General features: G+C 51.6%; 1 protein-coding gene across 8 annotated transcripts in view; it reads left to right on the top strand.

Annotated features, from left to right (window-relative positions):
- KCNB1 (potassium voltage-gated channel subfamily B member 1) overlaps nucleotides 1-20,332 on the top strand; it is a 104,957-nt gene that overhangs the window by 37,629 nt on the left and 46,996 nt on the right. Inside the window, exons 1-3 of one of the 8 annotated variants that reach the window (XM_085002853.1) lie at nucleotides 14,041-14,087; nucleotides 14,506-14,615; nucleotides 15,076-15,252. The gene's annotated coding sequence lies outside the window, so the exon portion shown is untranslated. 8 annotated transcript variants of the gene reach the window in all.

The following is a 20,332-nucleotide window of genomic DNA, read 5'->3' as shown; positions in this document are numbered from 1 at the left end:
CCTGCCTCCATGACTGGCTGACAGTCTGTTGGGCTGTCTCTTTGCCAGGGTGTTGGCTGCAATTAGGTGAATGACCAAGCCTGTCTCTTCACCTCCTGGTCTGACGGCCTGCCTGGCCGGCTGTCTCCAGGTCAGACTGGCAAGAGGGCTGACAGCCTGTTTGTCTGACTGGCTGCTGGGTGTGTCTGTGGTAGCTGATTCATTGATGATGACAAAACGTCTGTCTGTCCATCTCCTCATCCGTCTGACCATCTGACCTTCTGCTGGGTTGTCGGACCACGTGCCTGATCTGATGGCTGAATGACCGACCTCTGCCTGTCTCTGTGTCTGACTGACAAGAGGGCCGGCTGTCAATCCACCTCTGTGTCCCCCTGACTGGCCCGCTGGATAGCTGACTCGACTGCCCAGCTAGAATGCTCACAGGCTGTTCTAGGCAGTGCTGGGGCTTGGCAGACGCCCCCACCCAGCCTCCGCGACCACGCGTCCCTCCCTCCCTCCCTCTCCCGCAGCTCCCACCACCCACAGGAGCCAAAGCCTTTCCCTCCTGTGGACCAAGGGGGAATGGGTGGAAAATTTAGCATCTGCTCCAGCACCGCGCTGTCAAGTGTTTGCCTCCTGGGGGTGGGGGGGAAACGGTGGCTGAGGAAGGCAGGATAAATGTGTGTTCTCACCCCACCCCCACCCTCAACCGTACCCCTACCCCTACCCCCGTTTTCAGAGAACCTCCAGGGGCCTGCAAGAGGCAGCGTCATTCTCGAGGGAGGCCACAGGGACATTCTCCCAACATGTCACCGCTGCCCGGGCCATACCTTCCCTAGAAAGGGAGACCCTTTGACACTTTTGTTGTTCAGACCTGGACTCATCCCCAGGCCCGAGGGAAGGCCCTGGCATCTGAGGGGCAGATGGCTGCTGCTGGGGAGACAGGTTCCTTCTGTCAACACACTTCCTCCACCTGTCGGGAGCCCCGCAGCCCCTCGGGATGGAGCCAGGCCAGTGGGAGGGAGGGGACTTACCCTCGCCTGCTGGCAGCACTTCCTCCTGATAATAGAATTCTGCCCAGATGCCAGGCTGCAGTCTGACCTCCCTTCCTTAAAGACAGGATTCTGGATAAATATGTGCGTGAACATGGGAGAAGGAGACAGGCAGGGGGAAATAGGCGTTTGAGAGCCTCTGGATGCAAAGGGGCCTCCCAATAAGTGAGCTCTAAATCAGGCCTCCCTTGTCTTTCTTAGGGCTCCCCAGGTCCCCCAGACCTGGGAGATGGCAGGCCAGATGGTCCTTGCACAGGTAGAGGGAATGATTAGTCCAAGCTCGGGGGACAAAGGGCATTCTGGAAGTTCTCCAGACCCCTGGACGGTAGGCGGCAGCATTTGGAGATGGTACCTAAGGCCAAGGTAGACTCAGTGTGTGATGACCAGAGTCAGGACTCGATCTGTGACCAAGGTCATGGCTCACTCTAGGGCCAGCTCATGTTGACCCTGTGGCCAGAATCAGGGATCAGTCAGGGACCAGGATCAGGGCTCAACCAAGGAGCAAGATCAGAATTGAGTGTACAAGCAGGGTCAGGACTCAGTGTGTGGTGAGAGGGCTTATTCCTGACAAGGATCAGAGCTAAAGCTCAGGCGCCCTGCATCAAGGCTCAGCCTGAGGCTGGGTCTGTGAGCAGGACCCGGGCTCAGACTGTGACCGAAGTGGGAGCTCGTTGTAACCAGGGTCAGACTAGACTAGGTCCAGGGTCATGAAGGAAATCTGTGGCCAGAGTCAGGATGCAGTGTGACCAGGATTAGATGCAGTTTGTGACCCAGGGCCGGTTCGTTGAGGGGCTGGAATTAAATTCGGTCTGGATCTTTGGGCCGTAAGGGTCCACTCCGGTCTGTATGGCTCATGGAGAGGCAGGCAGAGGCACCATTGGGCTCCTGGTAACTCTTGCCCATCTTATCCCTTTTCCCCAGGGCTCTGAGGGCCAAGCCAAGATGCCACGTGGGCCCCGGGAGCAGGTGAGGGAGCAGAGGGATGGTCCCCCATCCTTGCATGTTCTGCTAGGGGTGGGACCAGAGCACCATCTTCATGTCCGGGGGATGGTGTGGAGGCAGGGGACTGCCCCTGATGAGTAGGGGAGAGGAGGAAAAGGAGAAGAAAATCATAAAAGGGAGTATTTACCATTTTGGGGTCAGGAGCCGACAACCTGGGTTTCAATTCCGTTCTGCCACACACCAGCTGTGTGACCTTGGACAAGTTCCTCATCCTCTCTGGGCCTTAGCTTTCTTATCTGTAGCATGGGGCGAAAAATCCTATTTACTTCATGAGGTTGTAGTAAAGATTAAGTGATTTTAAAGTGCTTATAGAGGCCCTGGTAGGTTGTAAATTCTCAATCAATTTCAGCTGTTTGTCTTAGCCCAGGAGCCACAGAGGGACACACCCTGTGAACAGCCCAAGGGGAAGTCTTGTTAGGGAAGAGCAGGCTGGAGCCCAGGTCTGCTCCCCAAATCTGTAGACCTGCCCTCTGTTAAGCTCGGATGCCTCCTGGACGCCATCACTGTAAAACGAATGACACTTGTTGTGACTTCTGTAACGTTCAACTGGAGTGTCCATCGCTGAGGGCTGGCTGCTTATCTTTCTTGCTCCTCCCTGGGTCTTCAGCATCCAGCACCAATACCTGCACACAGCAGGCGCTCAAGAAACAGTTCCCGAACACATGATCATGATAACGGCAACCACGACTGTGCTTGGCCTCTGATTTTTTGATCCAGTTTTTTAAAAACAGATAATTAAAATAAATGCACACGCTCAGTGAAGACAAAGTCAGACAATACGGAAGGGTATGCGGTGGGAAAGAGAAATCTCCCCCCACATCCCCAGGCTCGGAAGAAACCGTTTTCTTGTACTTCTTATAAAATCTTCATGTTTTTGTATCTTCAAACTGACATTCCACAAGCTTCACTAAAATAGGGATTTTTGTCTGTTTTGTCCCCTGTTGTATTCTCACTGCTTAGAACAATTCCTGGCAAGTAGTAGGTTTTTGATGACGGTATGTTGAAAGTTCAGTATTTTTTTCCCACTGCCAATAGGATTGTGTCATGCATACTGCTCTGTGCCTTGTTTGTTAACTATCGATAAACCTTAGACGTCTTTCCACATCAGCAAAACGGGCTATGTAATCTTCCATGGCGTGGACGAACCACGATTCATTTAACTAGACTCTACACTGAGGTCGTTTCTGGTTTTCATGTCAATTTTCTTCACCCGTAATGATGATACCTGCTTCCCCTCCACGCCGTAAGCGGTTATCTCTGATTTGACGGAGACTGCATCTCAGAGAGGTTAAGGACCTTGCCCAAGGACACCCTTGACCTCCAAGCCTACTGCACCTCCACACTGCTGCTCACCAGTGGCTTTCAGTGAGTCTTCCCATCACCCGTCCCAGAGAGGGCTGCCCTGCTCCATTCCAGCTCCTGCACAGGGCATGGTCCCCTGGCAAGGGTCTCTCGGACTTGGGCCTAATCTGGGCTCAGGGTAAGAGCCCCCAAATGCACCTAGAATCCATTTCTCCAGAGCTACGGCTAAGGCAGCAGTTCTCAGCCAGGGGTGTTTTGACTTCCAAAGGACAGTTGGCAATGTATGGACAGTTTTGTTTGTCACACCCAGGAGGAGGAGTGCTCTTGGCATCTCGAGGGGAGAGGCCAGAGATGCTGCCAAGCCTCCTGCAATGCACAGGACAGCCCGCCAGACGAGAATGACACAGCTCAACAGCGCCTGGGGAGAGAAACCCTGTGTGAAGGGCAGGGACTCTGGCCCAGACCTCCTGGAGCCAAATCTTTGTCCGCCACTTACTGGCTGAGTGATTTTAGGCAAGTTGCTTAACCTCTCTGTGCCTCTGTTTCCTTATCTGTAAAATGGGGTTAAGGAAAGGCCCTGTCTTCCAAAAGCGTGCATATTATATTTGTAAAGCACTTTGGCAAGTCCTGACCCATGGAAAGCTCTCAGTATATGAAACCGTAATTGGAATCATTGGCCTGAGAGCCTGGGCGTCAGAGCTGGAAGAAGCTGTGCTCTGCAGAGAGAACAGGGTAGCCAGGCCATTTCCTGCTCCTGCAGCCGGGCCTCCCCTGGGGAGTGGGACCACAGTCGGCAGATAGAAACAGAAGACCCTGGATGCTTCTGACCTCTGATTGGTCAGGAACAGAGGAAAAATTGCTCAGAAGCCTATTTCCATTTTGGAGGCTGAAAAAGCGCTCCCTAGAGACCCTGAGACACTGGGGCTTTTCCAGAGGCTGAGCATTAAAAGGTCTTAGAGACCAGCAACTCCAAGCTATCCACTTTACAGCTGGGGAAATTGAGGCCCAGAGAGGGGGTGGGACTCACTCACAGAGCAAGGCATTGGCAGATCTGAGCAGAGAGCCAGCCTAAGACGTGTTCTGCACAGCTCCACCCAAAGGCCCTTCTCAGGCACAGAGTGGTACCCAGATTCTATTCACTTGTCCCTCCTGGAGGAGAGTCTCTGGGATGCAGCCTGCCTGGAAAGCAATGTCAGGTAAGTGTGGACAAACACAGCTCTGACATCAGACTGACCTTGGTTTGAATCCCGGTTCCACCCGTTACCTGCCATGTCCTTGGGGAGGTCCCCTGTAATTCCCGGAGCCGCCACAAAACGGGAATGAGCATGCTCTGCTGTGGAAAGGATTAGAGACAAGACATGGGGGCCCCAGTGCATTGCTGGTGGGATGCAAATTGGCCACACCTCTTTGCAGGGCAATTCAACATCATTGAGGTACATTTAAAAGGCACCTACCCTTTTGTCCCACAGTGCGACTCCAGTAGGTAGGCCCTCACAGGTAGGAAGGGAAATATGTACCTGGATAGTCTTTGCAAGGTTGAGAACAATCCAGAAATGGCCTAAGAGGGGCCTGGCTGAAGGCTTTACGGGGCCTGTGTACCAAGTCTTTGATACAATAATTTAAAAGTTTGGGGTTTTCTGTGTACTGACCTGTAACAATCTCCAAGATACCTCATTAAGTGAAGAAGTAAGATCCTGAAGGGTGGGTGTAGAGTGTGCTACCATTTTTGTGGGAAGAAAGAATATAGATAAACATAAGGGCTTGTGTGTGTGCAGTGTATCAACTAGGAAGGCATGCAGCTGCAAGGAACAGAAAATTCAAAGAGCAATGGTTTGAACAAGCACAACAAGAAGTCCAGAGCTGAGTGGATCCGTGCTGGCCCAGCTGCTCAAGGACACACACCTTTCCCCCATTCGGACCATGTGGCTTTGATCCTCATGGTCTCAACATGGCTGCACTGGCGCGCCCGTGGTAGCTCAGCAGGTTAAGAACCCAACATAGCATCTGTGAGGATGCAGGGTGGGTCCTGGCCTCGCTTAGTGGATTAAGGATCTGGAGCTGCAGCAAGCTGTGGCGTAGGTGGCAGATGCAGCTCAGATCCAGTGTTGGCATGGCTGTGGTGTAGGCCCACAGCTGCAACTCCGATCCAGCCCCTAGCCCAGAAACTTCCACATACTGCAGGTATGGCCTGTACTGCTTCTAGGCATCACGTCTACATTCCAGGGAGGAAGGGAAAGGAAGGGCAAAGGGCATAAGGAAAATGAAAAGGCAAAAGTCTTCTCTTGCAGGTGCTTTGTCTTTTGGGGGGAGTGGAGAGAAATGGCCTGCCTGGGGACTTCTGCCTACAGCTCATTGCACAGAACTCTGTCACGAGGCTGGTCCTAGCTGCCAGGGAGTCTGGGAACATGAGTGTTTTTATCTGGGAAATTGACTGCTTGAACAACATCGGGATTCTTGTTAGTAAGGTGGAGAGTATATGCTGGGTAGGCAAACAGAGTCTGCCCTTCATAGCTCTTCACTGGAAGGACCCATGGGAACTCAGACCACCCGTCACCTCCAGGGAAGGGGAGCTGAATGACAAAGGATGAGAATGGAAGGGAGATGCCCTTTGACCTGTATGTATATCCTTTGTACCTCTTTGCTTCTCAAACTGCATGCAGGTATTACCTTCTCAAAAAATATAATTTTTGTAAAGATACAAGTTTTAAAAAGGCAATGCATACAGAATGCCTGGAATACAGTATGCCCTCAGTAAAACCGGCTTTCTGTCTATAAGCACTTGGTTCAGCACCAGATGTGGATTAAATTCCCAGCTCTGCCACGTCTAAGCTTTGTGACCTTGGGCATATTTCTCCATCCTTCTGGGCTTCCATTTTCCTTGAACAAGATACAGAAAAACACATTCTTTTAACGGCTGGCAGGAGGATTCCTCCCAAGAGCCTAGTGCTTTTGGGAGATGGCTTTCTGAGACCTCTTGAAATGAGTGAGCCTTTGCGGGTGTGGGTGAGTGGAGCCAGTGCTTCCCAGAAAGGGAGCGAAATTAGGCTTTGTGAGGTGAAGAGAGAAATGTGCTGTGGGAATAGGGGAAGGGAAAAGAATTAGCTCACGGCAATGCCAGATCCTTAACCCACTGAGCAAGGCCAGGGATCGAACCCTCAACCTCATGGTTCCTAGTCAGATTCATCAACCACTGAGCCATGATGGGAACTCCGATCAGCGTCCTTTAATACATGACACCCCCTGCCCCATGACCTATCAAATACCCCTACCGCTAATCATGACACAGCAATAAAAATACATAGTAATAATGCGTCACCCACAATAATAACAGCCAACATTTACTGAGCTGTAGCCATGTGTCAGGCACTGTTCTACGTGCTTTTACATACACTTAACCTTGAAAACAGTCATTCAAGGTGTCTATTATTATCCCCATGTTGTGAATGAAGAAACTGAGTCTGCAGTTAAGTCTGCCAGAATGATCAAATGCTGGGTGGGATTGGGTTCCTCATGGAAGTTGGTAGTGGAGGCTCAGCCAGGGCCCAGACGGGGTCAGGACTCTGGGTCACGGGAGAGTGAGGCAGCCAGGATCCCGAGTCTGCACATCCGTGGGCGCTTTCAGAGATCTGGGCAGAGGCTGTGGACTGGCTGTTGACCTTGGGTATTGGGAGGAGCTCCGACTGTTCCTTAGGTAGGAAGCCTCCTCTCCCAGCTGACCACTGGGTCAAGCTAAATGGCGATAAAATTGCCTTTAAATGTCAGGGCTGCGGTGAAGTGTCATCTAGACCATGGATGGGAATGTCTGCTACATGCCCAGCACCTGACCACTTCCCACACCTCCACCTGCACCCCGGGGCCAGGCCCCCATCACCTCTCACCTGGTCTATCACAGTAGCCTCCTCACGGTCTCCCAGCTTCCATCCGCCATTCCCAGCCAGAGGGATGCCATGAAAACCTTAGTCAGAACACACCCTTTCTCTGCTCTCAACTCCCCCATGGCTCCCACCTTGCTCAGAATGCTCCAGTTCTCACCCCAGCCTAGTAGGCCCTCCGTGACCAAGACCTCACCAATTTTCTAACCTTATCTCCGGCCACCCTCCCCTTATATTCCAACGCCAAGGGAGTATTGCTTCTACCTCAGGGCCTTTGCACTTGCTGTTTCTCCTAATGCTTTCCCACCAGATTATCTTTGACTCCTTCAATTTCTTCATTCAGGTCTCTATTCAAATGGTGCTGCCTCACAGGGGCCCTCCTGAACCACAGGGCCTCTCTGCTGCCATCTATCCCTTCTGTTCCCTTCCTGCTTTATTTTTCTTACCACTAGGAGTCAAGTTACATTTTTATTTGTTCCCTTGTCTCCTCCTCGTTAGTGTCCTGAGAGGGTGGAAGTTTGATTTTGCCCATTTGGCTCAGGGTAGATGCTTCACAAATCTCTTATATCCCTATCTATCTATCTATCTATCTATCTATCTATCTATCTATCTACCTATCTGAAACAGTTCTGTTGAGATATTGTTGGGATGAATAATTTACCCATTTAAAGTGTACAATTCAGTCCAAAGAAGACATACAGATGGCCAAAAAACACATGAAAAGATGTTCAACATCCCTCATTATTAGAGAAATGCAAATCAAAACCACTATGAGAAACCACCTTACACCAGCCAGAATGGCCATCATCAAAAAGCCTACAAACAATAAATGCCGGAGAGGCTGTGGAGAAAAGGGAACCCTAGTACACTGTGGGTGGGAATGTCAATGGGTGCCACCACTGTGGAAAACAGTATGAATATGCCTCAGAAAACTAAAAATAGAACTGCCATTTGACCCCACTATAAATAATAAAATTCATCAAGTATTAAAAAAATAAAGTGTACAATTTGGAGTTCCTGTTGTGGTTTGGTGGTAAACAAACCTGACTACTACCCATGAGGATGCAGGTTCTTTTTTTTTTTTTTTCTCCTATTTCTTGGGCCACTCCCGCAGCATATGGAGGTTCCCAGGCTAGGGGTTGAATCGGAGCTGCCACCGGCCTACGCCAGAGCCACAGCAACACTGGATCCGAGCCGCGTCTGCAACCTACACCACAGCTCACGGCAACGCCGGATCGTTAACCCACTGAGCAAGGGCAGGGACCAAACCCGCAACCTCATGGTTCCTAGTCAGATTCGTTAACCACTGCGCCACGACGGGAACTCCAGGATGCAGATTCTATCCTTGGCCTCGCTCAGTGGGTTAAGGATCTGGTGTTGCCCTGAGCTGTGTTGTAGGTCACAGATGCGGCTCAGGTCTGGCATTGCTGTGGCTCTGGTGTAGGCCGGTAGCTACAGCTCCGATTGGACCTCTAGCCTGGGAACCTCCATATGCTGCGGGAGCGGCCCTAGAAAAGACAAAAATAAAGGGTACCATTCAAGGAATTTCCTTTCTGGGGCAGTGGGTTAAGGATCCGGTGTTGTCACTACAGCAGCTCAGGTTGCTGCTGTGATGCAGGTTCCATCCCTGGCCTAGGAACTTCCACATGCTGTGGTCATAACCAATAAATACAATAATAAAGTGTGTAATTCAGTCATTTTTGGTATATACAGAATGGTGCGACCGTCACCATAATCAACTTTAAACCATTTTTATCACCTCAAACAGAAACCCCATGCCCATTAGCAGCCACTCACTATTTTCCAACCCTTTTCCCGTCCTCAGCAACCACCAGTCTACTTTCTGTCTCTCTGGATCTACCTCCTCTGGACATTTCACAGAAGTGGGGGGCCATACAGTATGCAGCCTTCTGCATCTGGCGGCTTTTACTTAGCATAATGTTTTCAAGGTTCCTCCCTGGAGCATGGATCGGTACTTCATGTCTCTGGCTGAATAATATTCCGTTGTATGGATATACCACGTTTTGTTGATCTTTCATCTACTGGTGGGTATTTGAGTGGTTTCCACTGTGGGCTCTGAGAAATTATGCTGCTGTGAACATTTGTGTACAAGTGCTTGTGTGGACATAGGTTTTCATTTCTCTTGAGTATATACTTAGGAGTGGAATTGCTGGATTAAATGGGAACCACGTTTAGTCTGGTGAGCTGCCAAACTGTTTCCCAAAGTGGCTGCACTGACCTGCATTCCCACCACAATATGGGAGGGTTCCAGTTCCTCCACAGCCTCATCGATACTGGTTACTGTGTTTTTCATTCTGGCCACCCAAGTGGGCATGAAAGTGGCCTTTCCCAGGGGTTGTGATGTGCACTTCCTGGTTGGCTGATCATGATGATTTCTTGAAGTGAATCATAGGACAAAGGTCTACGTGCCCCTCCCCCGACCTCTGCTGCCCTCTAGACGTGGGCAAGGCTGAAGTCTGGAGCCCAGAGGACCTCCAGGCTGCTGTCTGAGTCTGGGCAGTCTCCCAGGTCAGTCCAGATGCCCAGGGAAGCCCTCCATGTGGACGGGCAGCAGCGGGCAGCTTTGGGAGCTAAGCTCGGGGACAGTCCTAGACCCTCACAAGCACCACAGAGCCATGGCAAGGTCTCCCCTCTTTCCATCTGCTCCTCAGCTTTTGTGGAGGCAGCTGTTAACTTCTTGAAATAAAAGTGAGGCTCAGCGAGGTGACTTCCTGGCCCTGAGACACCGGCTGAGCCCCATGCTAACTCAGGGGTCCAGAATGATGAGACAAAGTCCCAGCCCAACACAGCCCACCCTATAGTGGGAGAGACAGATGGTACACAAGCAGACACACGTGTAAGACAATTTCAGGCAGGGATAAGTGCAGTGAAGAAAAATAGAGAAGGAAAGGGGGAGTTGAGTGACAAGGAGAAGGGCTACAAATTTAGATGATGATAATAGTGCTGGACCGTTCTGTGGTGTTCACCAAGTGCCAGGTGCTGTTCGAAGCAGTTTCCACGTATTACCAGGTGAAGCAGAGAGAAGGCCTCTCTGTCACAGAGAAAACAGATCACGCCCCCCACCCTCAAACATGTGTGCTTCATGGGCCTTGAATTTAAACCAGAAAAGTAAGAAGCCATGTGAATAGCGGCATGAGGGTGCTCCAGAAATGAAGGCAGCAGGTGCAAAGGTCCTGGGGTGGAGTGCATTTGGTAGCTTCTGGGAACAGTAGGGAGGCCAGTGTGTTGGCGTGGGAGTGAAGGGGGGGTGCAGGAGGCGGGGTCAGCAAAGCTGGGGGGAGGTGCAGAGCAGGGTCAGCGACCTTCTAGGTTGACGTGTTGGTAGAACTCGGGTTCTAACACGGGTCCCAGGACTCCTAGCCCAGCGCTCTCTCGGGGGCCACACACTCCTCTCTGTCACCCATGCTCTCTGCCCTCCTCCCAGCAGAGAGCGCCTTGTAGGGGATCTGTAGGTCTCCTGCCCAGAGGCTGAGAACAGGCAGCATGACTGTCCCCGCTCTGGCCCAACGTCAGCCTTCACTGGAACCCAGGTCCGCCACATCCTGATTATGTGGCTTTGGGCAAGGCACCTACGTCTCTGTGCCGCAGTTCCCTCCTCTGCCGAGTGGGAAGCATCCCAGGACCCACCTCAGAAGGTCACCGTGAGAATTGAAATAGCTGAGATAGACCCGGTGTTTAGACCTGCACCTTGTGAGGTGCTTAAGACATTTTGGCTTTTGTTATTACTTCATTTTTATTTTTATTCCTGGCCTATAATGTGTGCAGTGGGCAGGGGTGGGGGTGCTTAGGGCCAGCGTAACTTGGAACCAGGGATCATTCTGTCTGGGGGAAATGGGAGGGGGGAGAGGGTCCAGGGCACAGCCGCCAGGGAGGGAGTATCAGCCCACCCACCAGGTGGCAAGCCTGGCCCGGATGTCCAGTCTCCCCCTTGGTAGGGGCAGGTCTCTCCTGACCTTGCAGGTCCAACACTAAGAGGATAAGCTAAGTAAGTGAACTTAAAAGCCGCCTCCTATGCGCCAGGCATGGTGCTGGGCAAAAGTGGAGTGGGGGGTGGGGAATGGAGCGGTCAGAATCACCGTTGTCACCTCCCTTCCCACCTCCCCACCCGCCCTCAGGCCTGCAGCTCCTCGCAGAGCAGATCGCAGGCACTGCCTCGGGCTCCCAGCTCTTGCAGTAGCGCTGGGCTCCACGCTCAGAAGGGCCCACACTCTGTTTATGCTCGCTGTCACTGTCTGGAAAATCATCATCATTTCTGAACGAGGGGCCCTGCATTTTCATTTGGCACTGGGCTCTGTAAATTATGCATCCAGTCCTGGCCGACAAGGAGCCGGGAGGCCTTCCCCGAGGCCTTCTCCCCCACCCCCACCCCACTCCCTTGCCAGAGCCAGCCAAATGGATGCTTGCTTGCTTTGGGGATCTGGAGGCATCATTTGCTGTGTCTAGCCTAATCAGGGGCCTTGGGAGCCTCCTTGGAGGGTCAAGAGAAGTGTTGATGCTTTAGAGGAAGAGGAGAGGCAGGAAGGAGAGGAGAGAGGGCCTGATGGTGTTTTAGCAGGGGGAGGTGGGAGGCGCATTGCCAGGGGCTGTGTCCCCTGAGTTTTTTAAATAAATTATGCCTCTGACTCCCAGGATCCCAGAACCCCCTGGAAAGGAAGGGAGGTACCACTTTGTGTGCAAAGCTTCCTCTGATGTTGTTTCACTCAATCATTATTATTACTGTTACCATTATCCTGTTTTGCACAGGATGAAACAGACTCCATAAGCAATGCTGATTGCTTGAGATCCTCGGTTTGTGGGAAGAGGGGGGAGGAGACAGAGAAAGGGGAGAAGGAGGGCAGGGAAGAGGAAAAGGCAGTGGGAGGAGGGCGAGGAAGAGGCAGTGGGGAAGAGCGGGTGGCAGAGAGCCTGGCCGCGGTAGGAATTTCTGGGCCCTGGTAACGTGTGCCTTTCTCCATGAAAACGATCAAAACCCTTCCGTTTGAAGGCTGCATTGATATAAAGAGGAACAGATTAATATTACATATGAAAACATCTCGTGCAGTCTAAAAGCTCATTGTCTTCCTTCTAATTATAAAAGAAATGAAAACATCGGGGAGGGGCCGGAGAAGCTGTGAGTGAGCGCGGAGTTCCGTGTCTCCTGTGTTTAATGGAGACGTCCACCCGGCGGGAGTAGAGGCAGAAGAGGACGAAGAAGAGAGGAGACAGGCAGAGGAAGAAGGGCAGGGTTGCTTCACGTGTCAGAGACACCGAAGCTGCAATGGAACAGGATTGGCAGCAGCTCCGCCCCCCACGCCCCCACACTCCACCCCATCCCCACCCCCGCCCCCAGCTCAAGCCTCTGCAGCCCTGGGGCCCCCTCGCCTGAGATCCACTCTCCCTGCCCGCCTGGCCTCACCTCTCCCTGGAAGCTTTATCTCCCCAGACTTCTTTGGTCTGACACGGCACCTGTCAGATCCAGCTCTGCCGCATGACCCTGGGTAGAAACGGCAGATGCTGAGAGGATTGGCCACCCCCTGCCCTTGCCCCCTCACCCCGTCTGTTCTAGAAGCCACTGCCCGCTTTCACGACGGGACCTGTCTCTTCTTGGCTGGCCACACCTGGCGCGCAGCTGGCCGCACGGTTACCTTTTGCTGCCATTAACATGACTGTTTACTCCCAGTAAAGTGAACTTAATTTACGAGGCATTATGACTAATGCCAGATGATTATGGCCATTAATATTTATGGTTTTTCACTCCCAGGAGGGGGCTTGGGTGCTAATTTGCACTCTTTGCTTCTTTTCTCAACGAGGCTTCCCATTTCCGCTGCTGTTCTGGGTTTCAGCCTCTTCGTTTCAAAGGGAAATATTGCACGGGGCATGTCCTTATTTCTGGATGATTCTCTCGTTTCACGCTCTTATTTCCTTCTGATCGGTAAGCAGCCTAGAAACATGCCAGAGGCACTGGGGACCCACAGGTACTGGCGGAGGCCTGGGGTCATGGCTCTGAGGGGAAGACGGCTGCCTCCAGCTGCCAGGAGAGGCTGTGCTTCTGCCGGAGGAAGTGGAGGGGGGGAGGCAGCAGGGAATGCCTACATTTGCCCAGAAACAGAGCCCCGTCGCAGACACCCACGCCTTCCTCTATCTCTAATCAAACATTTTCTGGTCTTTTTATATAAGATGGAATCTAAATCAACCCCTTCCAACACCCCATCGCTGGGTTGGTTGAACAAATGCAGGTGTTCGGGGGGCATCTGCCTTTGGGACCCGGGTTGGAGAAGACAGCTCCCACTCCTCCTTCTGGCCCTTAGGTTTTGGGGGCACCAGGAGCTGATGTTGCCTGAGCCGAGAAGAGAGATGTACTTGTCATCTTTCCATTTGAATGTTGCAAATGGCAGTGCGTTGCCATGGTCACCAAGGCGCTTCCTTCCCAGTGATGGAGAGCGTCCCGCCCCGGGGTCCCTGCACGGCCTCAACCATGCTTGTGCCCCATCTGCTAGGGCTGGATTGCCGTCCCAGTATGCCTTTCAGGGCCTGCGTGTGAGGGACGCGCCAGGAGGGCCCTGGGTTGGGATGGAGCCCTCGTATCCTGACTAAAGGGGCAGCTCCAGAAGTGGCTGCCGTGCCCAAAAATGGGCCCAGTGCTGCCAAACCTTCCGATTATCTAAGGGAAGTGAGAAATTTGGATTATAGGCTCACTTCCCAAATATTTTTATTGTTGGCAGAGAAGGCGAGTCATAAATTTTTTAAGAACCATGTGGGCCAAACAAAACATGTTCACGGGCTGCCATCTTGTTTGGCGGCTCTGGCAGCCATTTTGTGATCGGAGCGGGACTGTCTGACAAGATGGCGGCGCGGCTCCGCCTCCTTTCGGGGCCGTGAGGTAAATGACTCCGAGAAGACCGCTTTGTGAGGAGACTGGGGGGCTGCGGTTGGGACGCCCATATTCCCAAAATAGACTTGGGTTTAAGAGCTAGAAATGGATCGGCTGCCTTACGTGTCTCTAAACCACCGTCCCGGGTCTACCAGGTGGTATTGATCCAAGGTCAGGAAAGGGGCAGTGCATTTGCCCCCAACTTGCTGAGTGGGTCTGGACGATGTTCTCCCCTTCCCAGTGTCTCCCCATCTGCGCAGTGATGGGGTGGAACCATTTTTGAGGGTCTTGCTGCTGCCGACTGACTGCCCCTCCTACGCCTATTCGTTCTGTGACCTGACCTTTGTGCGGTGCAATGCCCAGGAACTCCAGAGGTTTCACTGTCAAGAGTCCGCCTCTTCCATTCTATTCCTCTCTTCTTTTCCAGTGACCTGTTGAAAAATCTCTGCGATGGTCGCTGAACTGAGGATGAGGATAAAGCACTGAGTGGGACAGGCAGGACCCCTGCCCACATGGGCTCACATCCAGCTGGTAGAGGTGGGAATGACGGGGAGGGGGTTGTCTGCATTTGTGCTTCTACCTGGCCAGATGCTAGGCTTGACGCATTACCTGGTTTGGTTTGGCTAGAGTTCATCTTTCTAGACTCAGCTGAGCTGTTACAGCCTCCAGGAAACTTTCCCTAACCAATTTCCCACCCGCTTCCACCTGCTGCCCTCGTGAGTCACCATTTGCTTCTGGTCAGTCTAAGTAAGGCATGGTTTTTCAACCTCAGCACTGTTGACATGTGGGTAATTCTGTTTAGGGGGCTATTCTGTGCACTGTAGGATGTTTGGTAGCATCCCCGACCTCTGTGTACTAAATGCCAGTAGCACCCCGGCACACCCACAATTATCACAGCAAAAGTGTCTCCAAATGTCCCATGGAGGAAAAAAAAAATCACCCTTGGGTAAAAACTGCTGGTTTGAGACAATCATGATGGCTCCGTTCCTTTTTTCAGTGATGGCTTAGGTATGGACGTGATGCCACCCATAAGATCTGCTGGGGAGTTTCTGGGAAGGTTTTCCTCTCTCTCAGAAAACAATAGGAAGATGAGAAGGACTTTAATCCTACTCTTGGGTGTGGTCGTGTCTTCATATGATGGCCAGAGCAGTGGCAGCCGTCTTGGGTCTATGAGGTAAGTGAGCCTGGGAATGGAGCCAGTCCTCTGAGAATGGCAGACAGCTTGGATCCTTGATGACGCTGTTGTGAGTTGTTGTGAATGATAGGGTAGCTCTATCCCAGGACATTTTGTTATGTGGGATTATAAATCCCTGGCTTGTTGGAGCATCTAGAGTTAGCATTATACTTGAACCAAGAGCATTTCTCACTAGTAAACCATAAGTCATTCTTCAGACCGTACCGCACATATCAGCTTCCTCAGAGAGATCGCCTCTGCCCCCCACCCCCATAGAAATTAGGTCCCCTTTATTATTTGGAACTTTTCTTTGGCGGCGTTCATCCCAGTTTGCGGATATTTTGGTTCATCTTCCTTCACTAGTCTGTGAGCTCCGGGAGACAGGGAGGCCGTTTTATCTTTTCTTCCCCTGTACCCAGCAATTAACATGGTTATTGGCACGTGGAAGGCACTCCATACATTTTTGTTGAATGTTAATGAATGAATGTGAATTAGAGGGATGGCTGGAGACCTGAAACGGTGTGTATTTGCAGCTCTGCCTGTACATGTTGGTGGGGAGTTCTTCTCAGGTCTGCAAACTCCAAAGCTGAACCTGGAGCTTCAGAAGTGAAGGGAAGACCCCTGAAAAGGGTCCCATTTGGCACCAAGGAGAGAAAGCCTGTGAAATCGCATCATGCAGTTGCTTCACAAGGCAGTAACTGGTCTTCTTCCTCAGACCCCAACACCAGCGTTGTCTGAGAAGTGTCTCTAGGGCCACAGTGCAGGAGGGCAGGCAGCATGTCAGGCATTAGGACAGCGTCCAGAAAAATAGCACAGATTTAGCTTAGAATCCCTGGGTGGGTGGGGCCCTGAGAAAAGAGGCTTGGCTTTGTTCAAGTGAAATCTGATGAAATGTGGAGAAACATTAGATCAGAGGCAGTGAGGGGTGCCCTGGCTGAAGCCCCCACTAGGACAGTGACGGGGACAGTGAGCTGGGAATGCGTGGTATAGATGGGGAAACCAAGGCCTACAGAGAGCGAGGAGCTTGAGTGGGATGCCCTAGCAAGTGGCCCCGAGTTGGCCTGGGCAACTCCCTTGTACTGTGATGTAGCAGAAAGCATCGCACACTGTGTGACCTTGGGCAAGTCGTTTCCTTTCCTCTGAGCCTCCATCTCTTTGCCTGGATAATGGAGGTGATGCGATGTTGCCTTCTGCACTCCACAAGGCTGCTGCGTGGCTTCAGTACCTGGACCCTGGATGTTGCCTGGTCATCACGCTGGTTCCTTTTCTCATCAGTGGTAGGGATATCTGGAAGGGCTTCCTGAAGGAGGAATCCTAAGATTATCGACTCTCCAGAACAAGCCCTCGGGTGAATTGTTGGGGTTTGGGGTTGACATCCTGTCTTGAAATCCTTCCTGGGAGTTCCCACTGTAGCTCAGCAGAAACGAACCCAACTAGTATCCATGAGGGTGTGGATGTGATCCCTGGCCTCACTCAGAGGCTTAAAGATCCCGAATTGCTGTGAGCTGAAGTGTAGGTCGCAGGTGAGGCTCCACTCTGGTGTGGCTGTGGCTGTGGCTGTGGCCGTGGCCGTGGCTGTGGCCGGCAGCCGTAGCTCCAATTCAGCCCCTAGCCTGGGAACTTCCATATGTGTGGATGCACCCTGCACCCCCCAAAAAAGAAAAGAAATCCTTCTTGAGACATCCAGGAAGGCAGCATGGGGCTGCCCAAGCTGGGGACATTTTCTCATTTGTGTGTTCCCCCTTCTAACTCTCCGTTGTCATGGAAATGCTTCTCTTGGTCTTTTAAACAAATGGTTTGGTTGGGACATAATTCACACGGCATAAAATTCACCCATTTAAAATGTGTATGTAATTCGGTAGTTTTTAGTATATTCACAGTTGTGCAGCCATTGCCACAGCCTAGAACATTCTCATCATCCCCTCAAGAAATCCCACGCCCAATAGCAGTCACTCTCCATTTCTGCTTTCCCTCGGCCCCTGGCAGCCGCTTAACTGCTTTCTGTCTGTATGGGTTTACCTCTCCTAGGCATTTCGTATTGACGGAGTGTCATATGCTATGCGGCCTTTTGTGTCTGGCTTCTTTCACTTCGCATGGTTTTCAAGGTTCCTCTGTGCTGTAGCCCGTGCTAGTCCTGCAGTCCTTTTTATGGACGAATAGTATTCCATTGTATGGATATGCCACATTTTGTTTATCCTTCAGCAGTTTGTGGGCATGTGGCTTTTGTCTGCTTTTTGGCTATTGTGACTAAGGCTGCTATGAACGTGCATGTATGAGTATTTGCATGGATGGTGGTTTTCAGTTCTCTTGGAGTAGAATTGCTGGCTCCTGTGGCGTCTCTGTTTAACGTTTTGAGCAACTGCACTCTTGGTCTCCCTCTTTCCCCCAGATTGTGGGGTGTAAGTCAGATCAGCGCTGCCCTTGGGGATCAAAGCTTTTACCTCATAGCCTGGCGTTCCCAAGGTCTCTTCCTCTACTCGAATATTCTAAGGGATCCCCAGTCCACAGTACGATGTGGGGGCTTCGGGTCTGCCCCATCCAGGCTGTGTGATCTCATAGGCAACTCAGCCTCTCTGAACCTCTATTTCCTCACCTGCAACACAAGGGAAAATGCCATTCCTGGCTTGAAAGATAATCACGACTGTCAAACCGAGGGACTGTGTGTGAGAATTATTTGTAAAAGCTGAAAACAGCTGGAGAGATGTGATTTATTCATCCAGCATACATTTATCAAGAGCCTGTTGTTTGCCGGGTACTGTGTTAGGTGATGGGGGTAGAATTGTGATCAAGGCAAAGAAATGGCCTGTCCTCTGAGATCGTACACTCTGGCCTTTGCATATTGTGGCCCGCCGCTCTATAATCTTGAGCAAACCGTGCTTCCTTTTCTCAGGCCTCAGTTTTACTGCCTGTGAAATGGCTGAGCTGGCTCCACCCAGCTCCAGTAGAGTTCCCACTTCTCCTCGCAGCCCATTAGTAAAATGGGTGCAAGGGTACCACACAACCTGAACTCCCAAACTCCAGGGAGCATCTTCAGGGGGCGAGGAGAGTGGGCTCTTCCTAGCTGCTCAGAGCAGTAAAAGACGGTCCGTCTAGCGTGGGCGTGTGGCCTGGGGGGAGCTGCCTCGCTCCCCACCTCCATGTCTCTGGGACTTAATGACTCCTCCATCCCCAGGCAGCTCCCAGCCCAGCTGGCATGATCTGCTGGCACTTTTCTCGTAAGGGAACCAGCCTGGTGGTCCCGACCTGGCTGCTGGGCCACGCCTGAGAAAGGGGCGCCCCGGGAACGTGCGTTCCTCAAAAAGAACAAAGATGTAGGCAGCAGAGTCTAAAATAGACGTGGAAAAACACTGCTTTTTGTTTTCCCTCTGGAAGGGTGGCTGAGTGATCCACGGCAGGGGACCCAGAACGTCTGTGTTGGAAACACTGTTATTATAAGACAGCCAGAGGAAGGAGCCGGGAGCTGAGGGGCTGATGGAAGGCACCACCACCCCTGTATGTTCTCTAGCCTGGGGTGCGGCCCCGAGAGAACCCTGAGTCAGACTTGACGTCAGGGGTGATTCTCACTCCTACTCCCCCCACCCCTGCTGTCTCGGACCATGTCACTTGCCCTGCTCCACAGTCTTCTGTGGCTCCTTAGTACCCTCAAGAGAAGCCAAAGGACTTAAGGCATTCAAGGCCCTCCAGGTTCTGGTCCCATATGATGTTGCTTTTGCTTCTTCCCATTCCAACTATGTCTCAGCAGTCTTAGATCTTGGCCTATGTTTTCATGCCTTTGCTCACCTGGCACTTTTACCTAAGAATGAATGCCTGATTAAAGCAAAAAAAAAAAAAAAAAAAAATTGCTCTGCCCCACTCCCTACATCCCAAACAAAAGATACTTAGAGGCCTTGGGTTGAAGACTCGGATCGTGAGCACAGAGACTCCCAGAGGCTGCATGTAGCCACATAAATGAATGAAGAGGGCAGACAGGAATTCTCACCTCTCTCCAAAGGGGTGACCACTACTCAGCCCCCCTCCAGTTGCTGCTCTGTCTGCAGGAATGTGTAGCTTGATCCTCCAGTTTTGCAAGAGGAGTTGAAAATTGGGATTTTAAAATGAAATCTCCCAAATTTTATGAATGTTCGCAACTAATTCATTTTTTTTTTTTTTTTTGGAAACACTATTTGGACCAAACAAAACTTACTGGGGGCCAGATTCTATTTACAGGCCACGAATTTTCCATTTCCTTCTCCTTGTTACCAACAGAAGAACCTAAGTCCCAGCCTGTGTTATACATGATATAGATGCATCTGACTCTATCCTTGAGGTCGCAGTGAGTGCTTTCTCGTCGGGTGCTCTTGATGGTGTCTCTCTGAGGAGGTGAGGAAGTCGGGCTGTGGTTATCTGGGGGAAGAACTTTCTAGGAAGTGAGAAGAAGAGGAGGAAAGGGCCTGGTCTGTTCCAGGCACAGCCACAAGGCTAACGGGCTAAGAAAGAAGGAGAGAGGGAGAAGATGAGGCTAGAGGGATAACCAGGTCCACATCTATTCAGAGCCAGTAGGAGCCTGAATTCAACTCAGGATGAACAGCTAAGATGACAAATCGATGAATGAATGAATTGATGAATGAATGAATGGATTCCAAACTGCTCTCACTGGAATATTCACATTTGGTGCAGGAACGTGGGTGTGGCTGCTTTGTCATAGATGCTGGAGTCTTCAGAATTATCCTGGAAGACAGTGGTCTAGGTAACATTCCGAGGTCACCATCTTTGGCCGTTAGTAGTGGTGCTTGGTTAGAAGCTTCAGGTGGAGCAGAGGTGGGTGTGTGAGGGAGACAGACGAACCGGGAGGAACCAAGGCAGAAAGCGATGGCACTCACTAGAATACCCATCAAGTCCACTACCCTCATCCTGGCAGGCCAGGGACCCCAGGCCTCCACAGGGGGGACTCTGAGTTCACCAGCGCACCCCTGAGACTTCTGAGCACCACGTCCTCAGGACCCCCTGCAGCAATCGCTGGTGAACCCAGTGGTGACAGTGTGTGGCAGGCCTGCTCCTGTCCTTGGCCTCACTGGGCCTTTGAGACTATTTTCTGCCTTGA

The sequence above is a fragment of the Sus scrofa genome, chromosome 17 (genome assembly GCF_054392235.1).
Source record: "Sus scrofa isolate SSC_HxYL_T2T_F1_AM1 chromosome 17, Sscrofa_HxYL_maternal_Yorkshire_Landrace_v2.0, whole genome shotgun sequence".
NCBI lineage: Eukaryota > Metazoa > Chordata > Mammalia > Artiodactyla > Suidae > Sus > Sus scrofa.
This window is presented reverse-complemented; position numbering and strand designations above follow the sequence as displayed.